The sequence below is a fragment of the Lampetra fluviatilis genome, chromosome 3 (genome assembly GCF_964198595.1).
Source record: "Lampetra fluviatilis chromosome 3, kcLamFluv1.1, whole genome shotgun sequence".
Lineage (NCBI taxonomy): Eukaryota > Metazoa > Chordata > Hyperoartia > Petromyzontiformes > Petromyzontidae > Lampetra > Lampetra fluviatilis.
In genome coordinates, this window is record NC_136277.1 from 7,904,296 (window position 1) to 7,916,129 (window position 11,834).

General features: G+C 45.3%; 1 long non-coding RNA gene across 1 annotated transcript; it reads left to right on the forward strand.

Annotated features, from left to right (window-relative positions):
- The first annotated feature begins 857 nt into the window (after positions 1-857).
- LOC144948906 (uncharacterized) lies at positions 858-10,741 on the forward strand. Its single transcript, XR_013640216.1, has 2 exons — positions 858-1,550; positions 8,898-10,741. It is a non-coding gene; the product is annotated as an uncharacterized LOC144948906 (long non-coding RNA).
- The last annotated feature ends 1,093 nt before the right edge of the window (positions 10,742-11,834 follow it).

Below are 11,834 nucleotides of genomic sequence, written 5' to 3' on the forward strand. Positions count from 1 at the left end.
CTCTGTGTCACTACTCGCTGTGTGTCACTACTCGCTGTGTGTCACTACTCGCTGTGTGTCACTACTCGCTGTGTCACTACTCGCTGTGTGTCACTACTCTGTGTCACTACTCTGTCACCACTCGCTGTGTGTCACTACTCGCTGTGTCACTACTCGCTGTGTGTCACTACTCGCTGTGTCACTACTCTGTGTCACCACTCGCTGTGTGTCACTACTCGCTGTGTCACTACTCGCTGTGTGTCACTACTCGCTGTGTGTCACTACTCTGTGTCACCACTCGCTGTGTGTCACTACTCTGTGTCACTACTCGCTGTGTGTCACTACTCGCTGTGTGTCACTACTCGCTGTGTGTCACTACTCTGTGTCACCACTCGCTGTGTGTCACTACTCTGTGTCACCACTCGCTGTGTGTCACTACTCGCTGTGTCACTACTCGCTGTGTGTCACTACTCTGTGTCACTACTCTGTGTCACCACTCGCTGCGTCACTACTCGCTGTGTCACTACTCGCTGTGTGTCACTACTCTGTGTCACTACTCTGTGTCACCACTCGCTGTGTGTCACTACTCTGTGTCACCACTCGCTGTGTGTCACTACTCTGTGTCACTACTCGCTGTGTGTCACTACTCGCTGTGTGCCACTACTCGCTGTGTGCCAGCTCTGTGTCACTACCGTCATGCCGTGTCGGTGCTCACACCGTGGTTCACTTCGCTCACTGCATGTCAGTACTCACTGTGTCAGTACTCACTGTGTGTCAGTGAGCACTGTATGTCAGTGAGCACTGTCAGGACTCTTACTACTGTGTCATTACTCACCGTGTGTCACGTTGAATGTCAGACCTCACTGTTTCAGCACTCTCACTGTGCCATTCATCAGTGTCACTTGTGTCAGTACTCTTACTGTGTGCGAGTACTATCACTGTGTCAGTACTCACCGTGTGTGTCATTAGTCACAGTGTGTGAGCACCCTCACTGTGTCGTAACTTGCAGTGCCAGTTCTCGCTGTATGTCATTAGTCACACTGTCCCTGTGTGTCAGTGCTCACACTGTCATTACCCTCACACTGTTCCATTACTCACTGACAGTAAGCACTATCAGTACTCACTGTGTGTCAGTACTCGCTGTGTAAGTACTGGGGCACAGTGAGAGTGAGTACTCTCACTGTGAGTAAGTAGTCAGGCTGTGTGTGAGCTCTCTCGCTGTGTAAGTCGATGTTGATTTGTGACACGGCGGATGTCGTCACGTGTAGCCAGTAGCAGCTACAACAACAACAGCAGAAGCTACAACAACAGCAGCAGCTACAACAGCAGCTACAACAACAGCAGCAGCTACAACAACAACAGCAGCTACAACAACAGCAACAGCTACTACAACAACAGCAGCAGCTACAACAACAGCAGCAGCTACAACAACAGCAGCAGCTACAACAACAGCAGAAGCTACAACAACAACAACAGCAGCTACAACAACAGCAGCAGCTACAACAACAACAGCAGCGTCCCAGAGAAGGCGCTCACGGCCCTTGAGGAACATGGCACAGCGAGCACACGGGGTACGTGGCGGTCGTAAACACAACACTGTGTGTGTCACCACTCACTCTGTGTGTCACTACTCACTCTGTGTGTGTCACCACTCACTCTGTGTGTGTCACCACTCACTCTGTTACTATTCACTGTGTGTGTCACCACTCACTGTGTGTCACTACTCACTCTGTGTCACCACTCACTCTGTGTGTCACCACTCACTCTGTGTGTCAATACTCACTCTGTGTGTCACTACTCACTCTGTGTGTCACCACTCACCCTGTGTGTCACCACTCACACTGTGTGTCACTACTCACTCTGTGTGTCACCACTCACTCTGTGTGTCACCACTCACTCTGTGTGTCCGTACTCTCGCATTAATTCTGTCACTGTGTCAGTACAGTACTGTCAGCATTTTCACTGCCACTGTCAATACACTCGCTGTGTGTCAGTACTCACTGTGTCACTACTCACTTTGTGTTTCACTACTCTGTGTCACTACTCACTCTGTTTTACTGTTCAGTCACTACCCACTTTGTCACTACTCACTATGTGTGTGTCAGTACTCATTCTGTATCACTACTCACTGTGTCACTACTCACTGTGTCACTACTCACTGTGTCACTACTCACTGTGTTACTACTCACTATGTGTGTCACTTCTCATTCTGTATCACTACTCACTTTGTAACTACTTTGTCACTACTCACTGTCACTTCTCACTGTGTGTCACTACTCACTGTGTCACTGCTGTGTTACTAAAATGAGTACACTCACTGTGTCACTACTCACTCCGAGTCTCACTACTTACTGTGCCACTACTGCCTATGTGTGTCACTATTCACTGTGTGTCACTACTGTGTCAGTACTTTGTATGTCAGTACTGTGTCACTACTCACTTTGTGTGTCACTACTCACTATGTGTGTCACTACTAACTGTCACTCTTTACACTCAATGTGTCAGTATTCACTGTGTCACTACTCCCTATGTGTATCAATATTCACTGTGTGTCACTACTGTGTCAGTACTTTGTATGTCAGTACTGTGTCACTACCCACTGTGTCAGTACTCTGTGTCACTACCCACTGTGTCAGTACTCTGTGTCACTACCCACTGTGTCAGTACTCTGTCACTACTCACTGTGTACACACTCACTGTGTCACTACTAACTATGTCAGTGCTTACTGTGTCAGTACAGTACTGTGTCAGCAATCTCAATGTGTCACTGTAAATACTCTCACTGTGTCAGTACTTGCACTGTCTCATTACTACCGTTGTGTCAGCACCCTCACTGTGTCACTAGTCACTGTGTGTCAGTACTCTCACTACGTATGAGTACTCACTGTGTGTCAGTAGCCTCACTCTGTCAGTACTCACACTGTGTCAGCGCCCTCACTGCGTGTCAGTACTCAGATTGTCTCAGTCCAGGTTGTCCTCTACTTACGACGGAGATGCGTTACGACGACCCCATCGTAAGTCAAAAATATCGTAAGTCGAAGATGGCCTAGCCTACCCAGGAGTCTTAAAGAATGGTGATAATTTAGCAAAACAGAAAAATGTACAGTACCGTACTGTATAAACTATACACTGTAAGTATTTATTAATTACAATACTGTATTGCACAGTAAAATTTAAAGTAAAAAATCAAGGTAAATTCTTAGCCTACCTATATGAACTGCAATTTAATAGAAAGTTTTTTCAGTAAACAATCCTATCTGCTATAAAAACTTTTAACATGCATTGAACGTATCGTATCGTGGTAACCCTGAAATGAAATCGCTAAAGTTACGTATCATACATGCATTGAACGTATCGTAACGTATCATATTGTACTGTACTCACCAAGATTCATCGTACACTGCTGCGTTTGCCTGCCACGCGAAATTGAAAATATTTACAATTTTGTCGTATCGCCATCGTAAGATCGAAATATCGCCACTCTGTCACCACTCACTCTGTCACTACTCACTCTGTGTGTGTCACCACTCACTCTGTGTGTGTTACCACTCACTGTGTGTGTCACTACTCACTCTGTGTGTGTCACCACTCACTCTGTGTGTGTCACCACTCACTCTGTGTGTGTCACCACTCACTGTGTGTGTCACCACTCACTCTGTGTGTGTCACTACTCACTCTGTGTGTGTCACCACTCACTGTGTGTGTCACTACTCACTCTGTGTGTGTCACTACTCACTCTGTGTGTGTCACCACTCACTCTGTGTGTGTCACCACTCACTGTGTGTGTCACTACTCACTGTGTGTGTTACCACTCACTGTGTGTGTCACTACTCACTCTGTGTGTGTCACTACTCACTCTGTGTGTGTCACCACTCACTCTGTGTGTGTCACCACTCACTGTGTGTGTGTGTTACCACTCACTGTGTGTCACTACTCACTCTGTGTCTCACCACTCACTGTATCACTACTCACTCTGTGTGTCACTACTGTGTGTCACTACTCTGTGTGTGTCACCACTCACTCTGTGTGTGTCACCACTCACTCTGTGTCACCACTCACTCTGTGTCACTACTGTGTGTCACCACTCACTCTGTGTGTCACCACTCACTCTGTGTGTCACCACTCGCTGTGTGTCACCACTCACTCTGTGTGTCACTACTCACTGTGTCACTACTCACTGTGTGTCACCACTCACTCTGTGTGTCACTACTCACTCTGTGTCACTACTCACTCTGTGTCACTACTCACTCTGTGGGTGTCACCACTCACTCTGTGTGTCACTACTCAGTGTGTCACTACTCAGGGTGTCACCACTCACTCTGTGTGTCACTACTCACTCTGTGTGTCACTACTCACTCTGTCACTACTCACTCTGTCACCACTCAGTGTGTCACCACTCACTCTGTGTCACCACTCACTCTGTGTGTCCGTACTCTCGCATTAATTCTGTCACTGTGTCAGTACAGTACTGTCAGCATTTTCACTGCCACTGTCAATACACTCACTGTGTCAGTACTCACTGTGTCACTACTCACTCTGTTTTACTGTTCAGTCACTACCCACTTTGTCACTACTCACTATGTGTGTGTCAGTACTCATTCTGTATCACTACTCACTATGTAACTACTTTGTGTGTCACTACTCCCTGTGTCACTACTCACTGTGTCACTACTCACTATGTAACTACTTTGTCACTACTCACTGTCACTTCTCACTGTGTGTCACTACTCACTGTGTCACTACTGTGTCACTAAATGAGTACACTCACTGTGTCACTACTCACTCCGAGTGTCACTACTTACTGTGCCACTACTCCCTATGTGTGTCACTATTCACTGTGTGTCAATGCTGTGTCAGTACTCTCTTTGTGTCACTACTCACTGTGTTACTACTCATTGTGCGTGTCACTGCTCACTGTCACTAATCACTCCGTGTGTCACTACCCACTCTGTCAGTACTCTGTGTCACTACCCACTGTGTCAGTACTCTGTCACTACTCACTCTGTGTACATACTAACTGTGTCACTACTAACTATGTCAGTGCTTACTGTGTCAATACAGTACTGTGTCACCAATCTCAATGTGTCACTGTCAATACTCTCACTGTGTCAGTACTTGCACTGTCTCATTACTACCGTTGTGTCAGCATCCTCACTGTGTCACTAGTCACTGTGTGTCAGTACTCTCACTGCGTATGAGTACTCACTGTGAGTCAGTACTCTCATTGAGTGTCAGTACTCTCACTGTGTGTCAGTACTCTCACTGTCAGTACCCTCACTGTGTGTCAGTAGCCTCACTCTGTCAGTACTCACACTGTATCAGCGCTCTCACTGTCTGTCAGTACTCTCATTGAGTGTCAGTACTCTCACTGTGTGTCAGTACTCTCACTGTCAGTACTCTCACTGTGTGTCAGTAGCCTCACTCTGTCAGTACTCACACTGTGTCAGCACCCTCACTGTGTCAGCGCTCTCACTGCGTGTCAGTACTCAGATTGTGTCAGTACAGGTAGTCCTCTACTTACGATGGAGATGCGTTACGACGACCCCATCGTAAGTCAAAAATATCGTAAGTCGAAGATGGCCTAGCCTACCCAGGTCTTAAAGAATGGTGATAATTTAGCAAAACAGAAAAATGTACAGTACCGTACTGTATAAACTATATACTGTATGTATTTATTAATTACAATACTGTATTGCACAGTAAAATGTCAAGTAAAAAAAACAAGGTAAATTCTTAGCCTACCTATATGAACTGCAATTTAATAGAACGTTTTTTCAGGAAACAATCCTATCTGCTATAAAAACTTTTAACATGCATTGAACGTATCGTATCGTGGTAACCCTGAAATGAAATCGCTAAAGTTACGTATCATACATGCATTGAACGTATCGTAACGTATCATATTGTACTGTACTCACCAAGATTCATCGTACACTGCTGCGTTTGCCTGCCACGCGAAATTGAAAATATTTACAATTTTGTCGTATCGCCATCGTAAGATCGAAATATCGCCACTCTGTCACCACTCACTCTGTCACTACTCACTCTGTGTGTGTCACCACTCACTCTGTGTGTGTTACCACTCACTGTGTGTGTCACTACTCACTCTGTGTGTGTCACCACTCACTCTGTGTGTGTCACCACTCACTCTGTGTGTGTCACCACTCACTGTGTGTGTCACCACTCACTCTGTGTGTGTCACTACTCACTCTGTGTGTGTCACCACTCACTGTGTGTGTCACTACTCACTCTGTGTGTGTCACTACTCACTCTGTGTGTGTCACCACTCACTCTGTGTGTGTCACCACTCACTGTGTGTGTCACTACTCACTGTGTGTGTTACCACTCACTGTGTGTGTCACCACTCACTGTGTGTGTCACTACTCACTCTGTGTGTGTCACTACTCACTCTGTGTGTGTCACTACTCACTCTGTGTGTGTCACCACTCACTCTGTGTGTGTCACCACTCACTCTGTGTGTGTCACCACTCACTGTGTGTGTGTGTTACCACTCACTGTGTGTCACTACTCACTCTGTGTCTCACCACTCACTGTATCACTACTCACTCTGTGTGTCACTACTGTGTGTCACTACTCTGTGTGTGTCACCACTCACTCTGTGTGTGTCACCACTCACTCTGTGTCACCACTCACTCTGTGTCACTACTGTGTGTCACCACTCACTCTGTGTGTCACCACTCACTCTGTGTGTCACCACTCGCTGTGTGTCACCACTCACTCTGTGTGTCACTACTCACTGTGTCACTACTCACTGTGTGTCACCACTCACTCTGTGTGTCACTACTCACTCTGTGTCACTACTCACTCTGTGTCACTACTCACTCTGTGGGTGTCACCACTCACTCTGTGTGTCACTACTCACTCTGTGTGTCACTACTCACTCTGTCACCACTCAGTGTGTCACCACTCACTCTGTGTCACCACTCACTGTGTCACTACTCACTCTGTGTCACCACTCACTCTGTGTGTCCGTACTCTCGCATTAATTCTGTCACTGTGTCAGTACAGTACTGTCAGCATTTTCACTGCCACTGTCAATACACTCACTGTGTCAGTACTCACTGTGTCACTACTCACTCTGTTTTACTGTTCAGTCACTACCCACTTTGTCACTACTCACTATGTGTGTGTCAGTACTCATTCTGTATCACTACTCACTATGTAACTACTTTGTGTGTCACTACTCCCTGTGTCACTACTCACTGTGTCACTACTCACTATGTAACTACTTTGTCACTACTCACTGTCACTTCTCACTGTGTGTCACTACTCACTGTGTCACTACTGTGTCACTAAATGAGTACACTCACTGTGTCACTACTCACTCCGAGTGTCACTACTTACTGTGCCACTACTCCCTATGTGTGTCACTATTCACTGTGTGTCAATGCTGTGTCAGTACTCTCTTTGTGTCACTACTCACTGTGTTACTACTCATTGTGCGTGTCACTGCTCACTGTCACTAATCACTCCGTGTGTCACTACCCACTCTGTCAGTACTCTGTGTCACTACCCACTGTGTCAGTACTCTGTCACTACTCACTCTGTGTACATACTAACTGTGTCACTACTAACTATGTCAGTGCTTACTGTGTCAATACAGTACTGTGTCACCAATCTCAATGTGTCACTGTCAATACTCTCACTGTGTCAGTACTTGCACTGTCTCATTACTACCGTTGTGTCAGCATCCTCACTGTGTCACTAGTCACTGTGTGTCAGTACTCTTACTGCGTATGAGTACTCACTGTGAGTCAGTACTCTCATTGAGTGTCAGTACTCTCACTGTGTGTCAGTACTCTCACTGTCAGTACCCTCACTGTGTGTCAGTAGCCTCACTCTGTCAGTACTCACACTGTATCAGCGCTCTCACTGTCTGTCAGTACTCTCATTGAGTGTCAGTACTCTCACTGTGTGTCAGTACTCTCACTGTCAGTACTCTCACTGTGTGTCAGTAGCCTCACTCTGTCAGTACTCACACTGTGTCAGCACCCTCACTGTGTCAGCGCTCTCACTGCGTGTCAGTACTCAGATTGTGTCAGTACAGGTAGTCCTCTACTTACGATGGAGATGCGTTACGACGACCCCATCGTAAGTCAAAAATATCGTAAGTCGAAGATGGCCTAGCCTACCCAGGTCTTAAAGAATGGTGATAATTTAGCAAAACAGAAAAATGTACAGTACCGTACTGTATAAACTATATACTGTATGTATTTATTAATTACAATACTGTATTGCACAGTAAAATGTCAAGTAAAAAAAACAAGGTAAATTCTTAGCCTACCTATATGAACTGCAATTTAATAGAACGTTTTTTCAGGAAACAATCCTATCTGCTATAAAAACTTTTAACATGCATTGAACGTATCGTATCGTGGTAACCCTAAAATGAAATCGCTAAAGCTACGTATCATCCATGCATTGAACGTATCGTAACGTATCATATTGTACTGCACTCACCAAGATTCCTCGTACACTGCTGCGTTTGCCTGCCACGCGAAATTTAAAATATTTAACAATTTTGTCGTATCGCCATCGTAAGATCGAAATATCGTAAGTCGGACCATCGTAACTCGGGGACTATCTGTACTCTCATTACACTGGTCAACAAAAAAAAAATTCTGGCCTGGACTTTTTGCAGCTGTTTTAGACTAATTTCAGGGTGCTGATTCCAAATCGGATCTCAGATTTGCTCTATCACATCTAATTTTTATGCTATTGGCATACCTCATTTTCATTGATTTTACCCTAAATTAACTCTGTCACTTATCATTGCAAGTTGTTGCGAGTCAGTGACTGCTTTAGTGTTCAAATATGGTGCTGTATGTTTAGGATAGTGTGTTTATAATATCATTGTATGTAGATATCCACATTTATTTAATATTTTTCTTCTGCAGGGCGTGATCTAACAATGGCTACAACATCCGAAAGAAGGAAATGCAGTAATGACCCAGATATCTTCTGCTACATCTGTGGCAGCTTCACTTTGCAGGATCAAAAGCGCAACATCAATACCTTTGTCAAGAAGGTTTATCTTGCCTACTTTATAGTACGACTTGGTGACCAAGACAAAAATTGGGCTCCTCACAAAGTGTTGAAACTTTGCAATCATGGTCTAAAGGAAAGAATGCTAAGCTGTAGTTTGGTGTGCCAATGGTTTGGAGAGAACCTACAAACCATTTGGATAACTGCTACTTCTGCCTTGTCAATGTAAAAGGTTTCAATAAGAAAAACAACCAACACTTACAATACCCAGATATCCCATCTGCCAGACGACCAGTTGAGCACTGTGAGGAAATACCTGTGCCTGTATTTACTGAGCTACCAGAGATTGATGTTGAATCCCTCAGTTTACCTGCTTCTACAGATGATGATGATGATGATGCTCAGATCGAATATACGCCATCTGATGCAGATTGTAATAAAATGTCTCTGTTTAGTCAGCCTGAATTGAATGATCTTGTAAGAGATTTGTATTTGCCAAAGCAGTCTGCTGAATTGTTGGCTTCCAGGCTGCAAGAGAAAGGACTACTCAGACCTGGCACTAGTGTCTCCTTTTATCGTAACAGAGAAGCAGCACTGCGAAAGTACTTTCATTCAGATGGTCAACTTGGTTATTGTAATGATGTTGAAGGGCTTCTTCTCAATATGGGACTGCCTGCATATGATTCAAGTGAATGGAGACTTTGTATTGACAGTAGTAAAAGGAGTTTGAAATGTGTGTTACTTCACAACAGAAATATATATATGGTTCAATCCCAATAGGACACTCTGTAAAAATGAATGAAGAGTATGCCAACATCCAGATTGTTCTGGATAGATTGGAATACCATGTTCATGGATGGCTAATTTGTGTTGATTTGAAAATGTTAAATTTTCTGCTGGGTCAGCAAGGAGGTCACACCAAATACCCTTGTTTCCTCTGCTACTGGGACAGTAGGGCTACATTAGAACACTGGGTTTAAAAGAACTGGCCACCAAGAATCAGTTTGACGCCTGGTGACAAGAACATCAAGAATGAGCCTCTGGTTGATAGGAATAACATTCTATTTCCCCCACTGCACATAAAACTTGGGTTAATGAAGCAATTTGTCAAAGCTCTTGATCACACTGGAGACTGCTTCAGCTATATATGTTCAACCTTTACAAGTCTCAGTGCCGAGAAGAAAAAGGCAGGAATATTTGATGGCCCTCAAATAAGAACACTCATCAGGGATCCACACTTTGTTACAACAATGACTGTGGCAGAGGCTAGAGCTTGGAATGCATTCTCTGATGTGGTGCAGAATTTCCTTGGGAACAGGAAAGTGGACAACTATCGAGAGATTGTGGAGGAGCTGCTCTTGAGTTTCCAAGCACTTGGATGTAGAATGAGCATCAAGGTTCACTACTTACATCGTCACTTGGCCCAGTTTCCAGAGAACATGGGTCACGTGAGCGAAGAGCAAGGTGAACGCTTTCATCAAGACATTAAAGTCATGGAAGAACGTTACCAAGGCCGATGGGACTCAAACATGATGGCAGATTACTGCTGGTCCTTGATGAGAGACATTCCACAAGCTGTACATCGGAGATCGTCAAAGAGGTCGTTTATGCAGATGTAACATCACTATTGTGAATGACCTTTTTGTACGTATTTTTCTTATCTTCACAATTCGTACATGGTAATATGCATTCACTCACATTGATATGCAGTCACTCACAACTTTGTGCTACGGCTCATTAAATGTTTGTTTCATTATTATTGTATATTGTATCTTATTGTTGTATGGATGTCTGTTTAGCTATTCGTATATGAGCATACATTTGCTGTTTTTATTGAAAATGCAAAATTTGACATCTCAAAAACCTGATGTGATAGACAAAAATTGATGCAAGATTTGGAATCAGCACCCCAAAATACCTTATGCCAGACAAAGTGTGTTGACCAGTGTTATGTGTCAGTCCTCAGTTTATCTGAACTCTTATTATGCATCATCACTCTTTGTCAGTACTCACTATGTGTCAATGCTCACTGTGTCATGACTCAATGTGTCACTACTCACTCGGAACACTGAAACTGACACCAGTCCCCTGGCTCCTTGTTCTGATAAACATTCTGCCACCAATCATCCACAGAGACGTTGTCCCACAGTGGCTGAGTGGAGACAGTGAATGCCCCCCACTGGCTGAGTGGAGACAGTGAATGTCCCATCAGTGAATGTCCCCACTGGCTGAGTGGAGACAGTGAATGTCCCCCAGTGGCTGAGTGGAGACAGTGAATGTCCCCACTGGCTGAGTGGAGACAGTGAATGTCCCCCAGTGGCTGAGTGGAGACAGTGAATGTCCCCAGTGGCTGAGTGGAGACAGTGAATGTCCCCAGTGGCTGAGTGGGGACAGTGAATGTCCCCAGTGGCTGAGTGGAGACAGTGAATGTCCCCACTGGCCGAGTGGAGACAGTGAATGTCCCCACTGGCTGAGTGGAGACAGTGAATGTCCCCACTGGCTGAGTGGAGACAGTGAATGTCCCCAGTGGCTGAGTGGAGACAGTGAATGTCCCCAGTGGCTGAGTGGAGACAGTGAATGTCCCCAGTGGCTGAGTGGAGACAGTGAATGTCCCCAGTGGCTGAGTGGAGACAGTGAATGTCCCCACTGGCCGAGTGGAGACAGTGAATGTCCCCAGTGGCTGAGTGGAGACAGTGAATGTCCCCACTGGCCGAGTGGAGACAGTGAATGTCCCCACTGGCCGAGTGGAGACAGTGAATGTCCCCAGTGGCTGAGTGGAGACGGTGAATGTCCCCAGTGGCTGAGTGGAGACAGTGAATGTCCCCACTGGCCGAGTGGAGACAGTGAAT